The sequence below is a fragment of the Molossus molossus genome, unplaced genomic scaffold, assembly GCF_014108415.1.
Source record: "Molossus molossus isolate mMolMol1 unplaced genomic scaffold, mMolMol1.p scaffold_m16_p_6, whole genome shotgun sequence".
In the NCBI taxonomy this organism is placed as follows: Eukaryota; Metazoa; Chordata; class Mammalia; order Chiroptera; family Molossidae; genus Molossus; species Molossus molossus.
In genome coordinates, this window is record NW_023425399.1 from 109,487,942 (window position 1) to 109,501,116 (window position 13,175).

A 13,175-nucleotide genomic window follows, 5' to 3' on the forward strand; every position below is an offset into this window, starting at 1 on the left:
GCAGGAAGTACAGCCAGGAAGTACAGCAGTGTCCCTGGTGGGAAAGGTTGAGGACTTGAACTAAGTCAGTGGGAGCAGAGATGGGGAGCTGAAAAGAAACATAAGCCCTGGCTGGTGTGGCTCAGTGGTCGAGCGTTGTCTCATGCACCGAGAGGTCACTGGTTTGATTCCCGGTCAGGGCACGTGCCCGGGTTGTGGGCTTGATCCCCAGTAGGGGGCGTGCAGGAGGCAGCTGATAGACATCTTTCTCATTGATGTCTCTCTCTCTCTCTCTCTCTCCCTCCCTTTCTCTCTAGACGCAATAAAACCATATTTTAAAAAAGAAAAGAAACATAATATTTAAATGAGTGTTCCCACTGACAGGGTATTTTGGACAGAAGAGAAAGAGGGAGAGGAGAGTCAAATCTGAGGCAGGTTCTGGTTGAGTCAGAAGCCAGATTGTGAGGCCATTAATCAGAGGAGGCACTACCAGAGAAGGGACAAATTTAGGGGAGCAAACCTCAGTTTGGGACATTTTGTGTTCAAGGTGCTCAGCCTCGCACGGCAGGGTTTGAGGTAGTCTTACCTAGAAAGATGCACAGGTCTCCCTGTACTGAGACAAGGGTGCCCCAGCCACCAAGCAGTCAGGAGAGGGCAGTGAAAACTTACTCTGAGCGCCCCTCCTGGGACGTGTGAGCTCCTTGGCACCAAGGAGAGCTGGGAGCCAGTGCCAGGACCCATTCTGCGATGAACACCGTCATCTCTTGCCTTCTACACACATTCATCTCGGATTTCACAGTTTCATCATGTTCAGTCTTTCTGGACCTCATGCTGCATCCGGTGTTATTCTGACTTACCCCCACAATTCAGGGTGGGGAGACCAGAATATTTGGTAGAAGGGCTCGCTATGGCCAGGGCACTGGGCTTTAGGGGGTAGGAGCAATGCTCCGCCCAAGAGCACCCCCTATTGTGTGAACATCATCTACAGGTGAGACCAGTGAGCTCCACCCACTTACCTGACATAGCTGGGGGAGCACCAGGCATGTGGGCTGGGACGGTGCCCATCCCGTGGAGCTTCCTTAGAACCTTCTCCAGGTTCAGCAAATGCACCTGAAAGGAAAACTCAGCGGACACAATCCCGAGACAATTGACGTCTGTTGAGAACATGCTTCGTGCCAGGTGTGTGCCAGGTGCTTCCTTTCGCGTTTATCTGTAGCACAAAACCCTATCGGGTCAGGACTGGTACCCCGATCCCCATGCCGGCCATCCCTTTCAGCGGGTCGTACCAGTGACTGCCTTCCGAGCTCTGCTCCGGATTCCAGCACCATTTGCCGCATCACCACATCTCGCTGATGCAGGTCACGGGTCTCGGATGTCCGTGAACGGAGTTTCCTGGCTGGAACCCCGTGGAAGGCTGGGTGTGGGTGGGCTTGTCTTAATTTGCTGTCCCGAGGGGCCTTATCGCTCATTCTAGGAATTCTACAAGCCTTGTGAGCACGAGAATCTACCGAGAGTCTTGTTAACATCAGCTTCCGAGTCCCCATCTCTCTGGGTTCTGATTTATTGTCTAAGGCGGGGCTCAGGAATAAGCAATTTGAAACAAGCACCCCAGGTCTTTCTGAAGCAGCTTCCGAGGCTCCCACATTGAGCAGCCGCGTTAGCCCCGCGGGGTGGGGCACCTCACAGACCCCTTGTCTAGGCCCCCAGCTTCCCGCTCCCTGCCTGTCTCTAGGAGGGAACTCTATCCCCAGCCCCTGGGGACTTCTGTCGTCCAGACCAACATCTTCCCACTTGCTCCAGAGGGCAATGTCATGACACCCTCGTTTCTTAGGTGAGACCCAGCCGTGGACGTGACCGAGGACCTGGGGGAGGCCGGACCTCACCCGCAGTGCAGGCCCAGGGGTGGTAGAAGTCTTTACTGTGGAGCAATCACAGCACCTGTCACCAGGATGGGACAAGAGGAACGAAGGGGCGCGCCCTCCCCGCCCTGGAGGATGAAGGAGGTTTCCCAGGCGCATCAGGGCGGGAGGAAGCTGTCCCTGGCTCTGACCAGTGAAAGGGCCAGGCGTGTCCGGGGCGCAGGGGAGCACGTGTGTGGAAAGGTGTGGAATGAGGCCCCGACCAGGGGTGGTCCTGGGTGGGAGGGGCCTGGACGGGTGCAGAGCGGCATGCTGAGGAAAAGGGGGGGCGGGCTGAGATGGGGGGACTCGGTAGGCGATGCGATGCTGGACCATCGCAGGGGTACAGAGGAAAGATGGTAAGGCCCAAAGCAGGGCAGCGTGGAAGGAAACCACCCCGAAGGACATAATGAACTTCGGTTTTGGATGTTGACAGCTGGCGGTGGGCCGGACGTCCGCGTCGTCACAGGCAATCACCTGGGAACGTTCTTCCGCCGGAGGAAAGGCCACCACGTCACCAGGCGAGCGCTGTGCCCGCGGGGTGCAGGGGTGGGCGGCGGTGGAGCCCACATCCGTGAGGGCCCAGCGAGGCAATAAAACGTACCACAGTGGATCGTTCAGAAACGGATCTTTGTCATCAGTGTGGGGCACAAAATTAGGATACTGGTTTCTTTCTCTATTCAAATTAAATGACTTTGTCGTTGGTCATCTTGCTTATGAGCTGAGTCTTCCTTCCCTTCTTCAGGTGCGCCCTCCCGTGATCATTTAAAACCCCGCAGGATGTTGGGGAATCTGATCACCGTACCGTCGAGGGAAACAAAACGAAAAGGCATCTCTGTCTGCAGAGGAGCTGCATGGGTCACCATGGCACTGGCCCTGTTTGAATACAGGCATCTGGGTGCCTAACGCGGTAGGTGACCTGGGCATGGAGGGCACGGCCAGGGTACTCTGTGGATAGGCTAAGCCTGTCCACTAAAGCAAAGCTCTTGGGTGACCTCAGCCTGCAGCGATCACGCCTGTGACAGTGTTTGGGGTAGGGTGGCGGATGTCTTTGTCCCGTGGTTCCCCTCAGTTGTGTAGACCACACCGGCACAGTCCGGACTCTCTCCAGTTACACTGCTGTTCTGCGGCTGTTGTTTGTTCATTTATACACACCCACAGCCATTTCTCCAAGGGATGTCCCAGAATAACCAGGTCTGGACCTGTCTTTGTACCCATACTTCCACGTCTCAGCCCATGAAGCAGAGGATGGCTCTCCTTCCCTTGGCTTAAGGCTTGGTTTTGTCTCTTGTCCCAGGACGAAGGATAATTCTCCACTCAGCTTGTCGGACATCAATCGAAACGATGTCAGCGAGAATCAGAAATTGCTGCCTCGCGATGCCCTCAAAATAGGTCTCACCTTCAACGAGCTGCCCTCAGCGCTTGGGATGAAGGTTTATCAGGTGACAGTCAATCAGCAAGTACACCGCGGGCTGCAGGTTATGTAACCCGTGGTGCTCACGACCCAGGCTCGCCCTCAAGGTGACAGGTGTGTAATTACGTGAAGAATGTCCTCCGAAGGGCCATCATTAGAACGGTATTTCTAAATGGAAGGAGTGGGTTAGCGAGAGGGTGAGTGAGCTGGTCAAGCCTAGGGAGGAGGTAGATTCGGGACAGTTCAGAAACTCAGATCCTACTTAATGAGCATTTACTGCCGAGAGCCTGTCACTCCCCCATACGTCATTTTTGTTATAAGAAACAGAATTCATACTTAGTACATGCTGCGTGGCCAGGAGAAACAACAAGCCTTTAAAATCCATAGGGTCCCCCGGGCATTATACACCTGAGTCTTCCACTATAAAACTGTAGCCTGGCCCAGCCCGTGTGGCTCAGTGGTTGAGCGTCGACCCACGCACCGAGAGATCGCCGGTTCGATTCCCAGTCAGGGCACATGCCCAGGTTGTGGGCCTGATCCTCAGTGGGGGGCATGCAGGAGGCAGCCAATTGATGTTTTCTCTCATCGATGTTTCTGTTTCTCTTTCCCTCTCCCTTCCTCTCTCTCTAAAATCAATAAAGAAAAAAAATTAAAAAAAAATTGTAGCCTGAAGAACATATAGGCTTGCCCCAGTGTGTGGAGGTCGGCCAGGGGGGGCAGCTGGGGTTTGCCAAACCCCAACTCTTGGGAGAGTTCCATCAGCGATTGTTGATAATAAATCCATGCACACAAAGAGATGAAGAGTTTCCTGAGGCCTTTACTTTTCTCCTCCTTCCTCCTCCATCCTGGGATCTTTAAGCTCGAATTCCTGGACACGTTCTCAAGTTCCAGTCGGCACATACATCCATGGTCTGGGCCAGCCTCACACGGAGGGGGACAAACCGCCTGAGACACAGGTCTCGGCTGCGGTCTCCGGCCTTGTTCAGGGTGGACCGCCACACGGTTCTTACTATTAAATTCAAGTACTTTTGCTTTTGTTTTGGACACTAGACAGGCATATACTTTTGGGGGCAGCGCAGATTTCCGAGGTAGGAAGACGTGGTGGGAATCACACTACTTAGAGTTCAGTGATCTTGGGCAATGTCCTTACCCTCTCTGAGTTTCCCATTCGCATTTCCTATCTCCTATTGAGGGGCAAGTGAGAGAAACGAATAAAACACCTAGTTTAATGCCCAAGTCATCATGTATTTGTTCCTTCTGCTTTTTCCATTCTCGTGCATTAAATACCATCCGATACCTATTTCTAATACAAATAACTCGCAACAAAATGTCCAGCGTTTCAGAAATCATTTCAGTTGGAACACTCATATCAGCGAACATTTCATTTCTGTGACCCGGAGAAGTGTCATTTAGTGGTAGTGGAGGAACATTTTGACCCAAATTGCGGCACCCGGGACACGGAGAGCTGCAGCTGGCGTGATTCAGGGGCGGTGCCCCTCCCGATGATGTGGCAGACATGTGGTCACTCTGTTCCCAGTCGTTTAAAAGGTTATTGTTGAGATCTTGGAAACAGTATCACTGTAATTAGTACAAATCCATCGTATAGTTCTCGAGGCCAATGGGACTCTAGCTCATGCCTTTGTCCTCCTACTTCTGTTTTAAATCCTCATCTGAGGATATTTTTCCATTTAACTTCAGAGAGAGTGGGAAGGAGAGAGGGGGAGAGAGAGAGAGAGAGAGAGAGAGAGCGAGAGAGAGAAACATCGATGTGAGAGAGACACATTGACTGGTTGCCTCCTGCACGACCCTGACCAGGTTTGGGGACCTAACCCACAACCAAAGTATGCGCCCTTGACCAGAATCGAACCCACGGCTCTTTGGTCCTTGGGCCGACACTCTAACCACTAAGCCACACCAGCCAGGGCATGTCCTTTTATTATATTTTGCTGAGTAAGACAGAAGACCTCCTTCGGTGGTAGGCGTCCTACCCGGACGTAGGGCTCAACCCTACAGACATTTTAGTTAGAGCCGTGGCTCATCTCCAGCCTTTACTTACAAGTTTGCCAAAGTCCGAGCAGCCTCCGTCACAGGTTTGAAAATACTCCCCACTGATATGTTACTGCTGTCATCAGGGTGGGTGTAGGGCGGGGGTGTGAGGGAGACGAGGTAGGTTATCTAGAGAAGGCCACTTGGACTGCAGGAAAGATTCTACTCCGCACAGCTGATCAGACCAGCCAGCCGACGTGCCTGTCACTCCAAATGATGAAAAGGTTCCCCTCTCCTTGGGGCCTGAAGATTGGGCGTCTGGGAGGCAGCAAGGAGATGCTGATCAAGGAGGGGGTATTCCCAGGTAGAGCCCTGGGCCGAGGGTCCCCAGGAGCAGGGGGGTTTGGAGGTGGAAAGCAGTCTTGGATAAAGTTTGCCTACTCAGATTTCTGTCTTTCACCCCTCCCTGTCCTCATCCTGGAGATCAGGGCTGTTTGAGATGAAAGAGATTGTCTCCACAGTAAATGCAAATGACCTTAAGCCCAGTATGAAAGAATTTGCTAAAGTGTTGCTATTATGAACAACACTGTGTACCTACCTCTAAGGGCGTGCCTGCAAATCAGCTGGTATAAATGCTGGCTTCTGGGTGATGTTGGAAAATGAGGATGATCGAAAAACGAGGAAAACCACCATGGTAACAAAAACAGCAGCAACAGCAAACCCATCACCCTTTTTGCTGGTTAGGGGCCAGGTTACATCTGCAGTGTTTCCACAAACCTTCTTGAGCTGACCTTGGGAGTAATGGAACCTCCTTATAACATAAACCCTTGGTCTATAGTAAGCGCTCAGTGCCTGTTTATTAACTGAATGAATTAAAATCTAAATCCTCATGGTTAGGGGTGTGGAAGGTTGCATCACGAATATGGCATTTAACGAGGTCTCTCAACCTTGACATCTTGGTAAATTCACCCGGTCAGTCCAGTTGTCCCTCCATTTAATTATCAGCCGAACAAAGATGGCACCTGTGACACCTCACACCACGTCTGACTGTCAGACCTGAGAATTCCATTTGTCCAACCCCTTAATTTCCACAGATAATGAAACAGATACCGTTTTAATCCACTTGAAAAAACGTTAATCCAGACGCCCTTGTGACTGGAATGGATGAGTGCTGGTCTTCCCTGCTGCCCAGAGCTGGGGCTTGAGGGATTGGTTTGCACAACTCCATCTGCAGTGGTGCATCCGTAACCTCGGCAGCCTCCCGCCGGCCCTTTGGGGAACCTCCCAACTTTTGAATTTCCGTGGCCCAAGAAAATTTCTAAGGGTAGACTTCTAGAAATCTGTATAGGTCTGTGGGAAATATATATATTTGGAAGAGGAGTTTCTTTTCTCCCTACCAGTTTTCTAGGTCTAAACTTATATGGCTCTCAGAAATTTGGGGGCGAGGCACCAGGCTTAGATAAAGAGAATACTGCCCGAATGAGAATGGACTGAATTCCTCAACAGTTCTCTCCTGTGTATCACCCCTGGAGGAGAAGTGCGTGGGATGAGGTGGTGGCGGGACACATAGAGACTGCTGTGACCAGAGTTCGGAGTCACATCCGCAGGCTATGGTTTCTCGTCTTGCGCATCACGAATTGCCTTTTCGCTTTACTCCATATTTTAAGTTGACTCCTGCTCATGAAACTCATATGTCTTCTTGAAAAATTCTTCACCAGTATTTTCAAATGAGTGTGTCTTCACCTACATTCTCAGTATCTAAGTAATGAACAATATCCAATAAAAGGGTCCAGTTATTCCCGGCCAGTGTGGCTCAGTGATTGAGTGTTGACCCATGCACCAAGAGGTTGCCGGTTTGATTCCCGGTCAGGGCACATGCCCAGGTTGTGGGACTGATCCCAGTGGGGGGCATGCAGGAGGCGGCCAATCAACGTTCTCTCTCATCGATGTTTCTCTCTCTCTCTCCCTGGCCCTTCCTCTCTCTCTAAAATCAAGAAAGAAAGAAAGAAAAAAAAGGCCCAGTTATGCTTTAGCCAGCTGTTAGCTTAAAAATTGGGCTCACTAAATCAGTTGTTTATGTACTGAGCACATTAAAATGTGTTCTTTGATGGAGACACTTCTGCAGTCCCTGTTAGATCCCCAAGTGGATTTGGCCATATCTTCAGCTCAGTTTGATCTATTATGTGAGTTTTACCTACCAGTTGATTTTGAAACTGACCCTGAAGGAATCCCCAAGCAGTCTTTCATGGCCTATTTGATAACATTTTGAATTGATTTTTTTAAAAATTAAGACTCAGGTTACTTAGAAAAATTTTAAAGACTTTCCTTCAAAATGTGATGACTACATTTTAAATGTTTTTGTAAGACTGGTTGTTTTAAGCAGTTAAGGTACATTTATGTATCTTCCAACACGTTTTTCTTCACGAAAGGAACACCAAGTTTCAGGATTATTTGCTTCTATATAATAAAAACTTATTTCTTAAGAAAAGCTTGTAAGTAGTTTCAGGTTCCCCACTCTGCTTCCCTGCCTTCTCTTGTTGTGAGTTCACTGTGGGGAACGCCAGAGACCGCACCATAACCACAACCGCCGATCGTTTTCAGATTCTCCGAGTCACTGTGTCTTCACGCATTCAACGCTTATGTTTCAGGCCAAACTTTTGCTTTGAATTTCCATTTTTCAACCATTTACCTAAATTCTGATTTGAAATTTTGCATATCAAAGCATTTGGTTTCTAAAAAGTATTCGAAAAATCATGCTAAAGTTGCAAGAACTATGTGTTGCTATACCCGAGAAACTCACTGTGGAAGGAAGAGACACCCATTGGATTGAACATAATTTTGGTAGGAAGATGAACTGATTGGTAGGAGCTTATGGTTTCTGGTATTAATAAAGGCAACTTAAAAATTAATGGTAATTGATACTCTACTCTTGAAGGAGACAACTCACTAAAAAGGCTGTGGAGACCTGGAGGGACTTACTGCAGCGGAGAGAGCCCTGGGTTTTTTGTACTGTGTCCTTCCTGTCGTATAGCAGTATTGATTACACAAAAGCACCGGATTTTCCAAATTCCTTATTACTCACAACATTCTTTTGTTCTGTGGCCTTCTTGGGCATGCATGGTGTCAGCTAGCCCAAAAAGCTAGGCTTGGCTGATTTGGGTTGTACACGTGTGTTCTGCGGATTAAATCTAATGGATCATGGAAAGACCTGGGAATTTTTTTTTTCTTCTGTCCCCTTTCCCCAGTGGCAAAGATTGATGTTTCTAAGAGACTCAGACAAGAAAAGTTCCCTTCCCAGTAATTTGTACTCATTTGGATTCTGATGTCATGTCTCTGAACACGAGTCCTCAGTACCTGCAACTGCACTTTTGTCATGATGCCTCTCCTGGTACGTGGGACATTCAGATTCCAACAGAGCCAGTGTCTCAAAAAACGACAGTCTTCCTCTTTAAAAATTTCGGATACGAGTTTGAGAGAAAAGTATCGAGAAGCTATGCTCAGTCGGGGTTTTGTTTCTAATGGTTTACCAATTTTAATAATGGCTTTTTAGAATATCAACTAATAAATATGGATGGGATACCAATTAGAAAATCACTGTTTTGAAACAGTTATTGTAATAATTGATCCAAGCAAGAATCATTAATGGGTGCTAATTTGGAAAATGTTTGATGAAGGCAAGAATATTTATAGTCTCAAAATATCTTTGCAATGGATAAACCCAGAGGACCAGCCCCCCACTATTAGTGGTGGAAAAATGGCACCAGACGTTAGTGACGAGTTAGGCCGGACATGTGTGTTCAGCAATCTCTGTACTTGAGTTCCACTTGAAGTCATATGTCTAATACTTAAAAAACAAAACAAAACAGTTTTATTGAGATAACATTCATGCTTTTAAAGTATATGATTCAGTGATTTTCAGTCTATTCACAGAGTTGTGCAACCTTCGTCACAACTTATTTTAGAGCATTTTTATCACCCTTAAAAAAAACTACATCCTGGATGACCCCCCTCCAAAGAAACTGTACATATTAGCAGTCAGTCCCCATCTCTTTGTCCCCTTATCCTGGCAGCCACTGACCTCCCTTTTCTGCCCCCATGGGTGTATTTGCCTGTCATGTGAGTAGACTGATACAATGGGTAGCCTTTGTGACTGGCTTCTTTCACTTAGCACAATGTCTTCTGGGTTCATACATGCTGTAGTATGTGTGGATACTTCCTTCTTTCTTAGGGGCAAGTGATAGTTCATTGTATGGATAGATCACATTTTGTTTATCTATTTATCAGCCGACAGGCATCTGGGTTGTTTACACTTTTGGGCTATTGTGAATAATACCGCTATAAACATTCTTGCACAAGGTTTGTGTGGGCATATGTTTTTATTTCTCTTGAGTATATTCCTAGGAGTGGAATTGCTGGGTCATATGGCAACTCTATGTTTAACATTTTGACGAATTGCCAGGCTGTTTCCAAAGAAGCTGCATCGTTTTACATTTCCACCTACTATGTTTGAGGGTTCAGTTTTTTCCAACGCTTCTTATTGTCTCTCATTTTGATTATGACCGTCTTAGTGGGTGTGTGTAATTATATAATCTTTGTGATTTTGATTGCATTTCCCTAAGGACTATTTTGGACATCTTTTAATGTGCTTAGTGGCCAATTGCATATCTCTTTTAGAGAAATTTCTATTGAACTCATTTGCCCATTTTAAAATTGGGTTATTTATTTTTTTATGGTTAAGTAGTAATATATATTTTGCATACAAGCCCCTCCTCAGATATATGATTTGCAGATATCTTCTCCCACTTTGTGGGTCATCTTCAATTTCTTGATGGTGTCATTTGCAGCACAAAAGCAGTTCATGTTGATGAATTCCAAATTAGCTATTTTTCTTTTGGTGCTGTATTTTAGGGTCATATCTATGAAACCACTGACGAACTCAAGGTCAGAAATAGTTACTTCTATGCTTTCTTATAAGAACTTTCTAAGTTTTATCTCTTACCTTTAGGTCTTTGGTCAATTTCCAGCTTATCTATGTGTTTGGCGTCAGGCATGTCTGATTCGATTCTTTTGTTTGTGTAACCAGGAGAGCGAGGTGCCGAAAGCAGAGACATATAGCTCAATGAACTAGAATTAAGGCTCCAGAAACAAACTCATATTTATGGTCCACTGATTTCTGACAAGGTGTCAAGACCATGCAATGGGAAAAGAATAATTTATCAACAAATAGTGCTGGGACAACTGATGTACTTAAAAAAAAAACTTCATCCAAGGATATCTTTCCATTTATCTTTAGACAGAGTGGGAGGAAGAGGAGAGAAAGAGAAACATTCATGTGAGAGGCACATCGACTGGCTGCCTCCCGCATGACACCAACCAGGGCTGGGACCAAACAGCAACCGAGGTATGTGCCCTTGACCAAAATTGAACCCTCAACTCGTGGGTCTGCAGGCCAATGCTCTAACTGCTGAGCCAAACCGGCCATGGCAGCTGACGTACTTTTTATTGTCCTTGAGGATACATTAATCTGTTGGGTAGATAAACTTTGTAAGGGACAAATCTTAATGTTATCATTGCTGGGGTACAGACATGAGTTAATGTTAACCTAATAAATAAATGGGTAAAGAAGGAGAACCGATACTCTGGGTTTAATTTTAACTAATAAGAAAAGACCTCACTGGTATGATGGAAGGCACGGAAGTTTGAGGACAAAAGTTAGAATTTAAAGGTGAGGATTGCAAGAACTCTTGAAGTACATACCTTAGACATTCTAAGTACACATATAAAAATATTATCTTTTGCTCTGAGACATTAAGAGGGTTTATGGCTCAAGAGGACTAGAAATAAAATTGAAACTCTGTAATAACCAGGAAATCTAGATGAGATGAAAAATAACACAATATTTAAAGACACATGAACAGCGATCAAAGGGCCTGCTCATCAGCTCAGATTTTAAAACACCACGTGCCACAGACAGAAGGCAGTGAGTGTAACCCACTGTGACTGTTTACAGACGTGTAAGAACAATTCCAAGAAGGCTAATGCCAGAATGAAGGGGAGCCTGCAGACAGGAGAGAAGAATGAGGCTGACGTACATTCCCACGGAAAGTGCGGAAAATTATAAGGCAGTGTGTTTGCCGATCTCATAGGAAGCGGTGGGCCACTGAGTCACCAAGACTTTTTGAAGAACAAGTCAGGCCTAATCAATGAAGAGGGTGGGAGGAAAATTTCGGAGGTGACAGAAATATTTATGGCATAGATGGTGGTGATGGCTTGATGGGTCTATACTGACCTCCACGCAACTTATTTCATCAAGGTGCTCGCGTGAACATGCGCACTTGCTGAGTGTCCATGGTGCCGGTGCGCGGTCCCTCTGGGGGCACGCCGGCCCTTCCCCTCCCCCTCTCCTTCCCCGGTGCCTTCCTCTCCCTGCTCCCTCCTACGCCCCAAGGACCACTCATTTGTCTCTGTAGCTGGTCTCCCGAGCCTACGCGAGCCAGCTGGCTCACTTCTCCTCCTTCTGTGGCTTTTAAAATAAACTTTCGCTAAAACAATAACAACAACAACAACAAAAACATCCCAAATCGTACCTCAATAAAGTGATTGAAAAATAAATAAATAAATAAATAAACAAACAAACAAATAAATAAGGAACAACAAAGACAAAAAGAGCACATACATTAAAAATCAATCTAATTTCTTATCGTGACCAGATTTTTTGATTTCTCGAGCAGAGGACAAAAGCATCTCGGCTTCAGAAAGGCGTTGGTCAAGGCTCTCACTATATCATGGGCCGTACAGAGGGACCGCTGCCTCCGGCCCCTTTGCCACCAGCTGTGACTTGTTGCCCTCTTCTTTGCCATCCTGCGTTCTACTGCTTGTTCCCTTCCTCTCATGGGGCCAAAATTTGAATTTGACATGTAACTGTGTGCATTTAAAAAAAAATTTCAGGTTTTGAAGAAGCCAAATGGCTCAGTAAGTTTTGCTGAAAAAACTGAGACTCAGTTTTATTGACCAGGTCAATGTTGTGCAATGAAGAAGCCTATTAGACAAATTCCTGCAGAAATACGCTTCCATTATGTTTGAACATAATTCTTCTTCTGAACTGAAAGGTATGTTTTCTGTTCTTGGGGTTTTGTGTACAACCATGTGCCCTTAGAGTTACGGGATGTTGCCTGTGGACCTCACACCATGTGAAACAAGGACATTCCCCGGAGACAAACACAATGAGACAAATCCCCTGACCTGGCACACAGTTCTTTATTCTTTCCTCAATGGTCCTGGGGAACTGGATTAAATGTCATAAGAATTGTTTCTCCTTGAAAATGTCCTCTTCATTTCTGGCCAGTGTTTAAACCATGGACACCCACCTGGGGTGGCTGGGGCTCCCGAACCTCTCTGAACAGAGAACCAAACTTCCACACGTACCTGATATTTCCTCAATCCTAGCTTCCTTTCCTCTTTATGAGATTGGCCCTTCTCAAGGGTCCCAGGCATGGTCATCAGCCGCCATGGCGAAGACCATTCCAAAGGCCAAATCAGAGCCATTAAGAAGGGGAGAAACTCATGCTCTATTACTTCTGGCACCATTTTTCAGTAAACCTAAAAATGCTCCTAAATGTTAAAATCTATTTAAAAAAAAGGGGGGATGCATAAATGTTCACACTTCAACAAAGCTGAGTAAGCACTAGGAGGCGCTGCACGTCACAGTGTGTTTATCAGTATCATCTCCAGAAATAGGGAGAGGTGGTCGGCTGTGGGAGAACAGAGGGGTGCAGGAAGACCTGTGCAAGGACCACAGAGACTGCTTGCTTGTCCGGCTGGGTCAAGGAACTACTCTGTGCCCTCTCCATCTTTTCTCTCCCCCCACAAGTCCTCCTCCCTCCACTTTAAATAAGTCA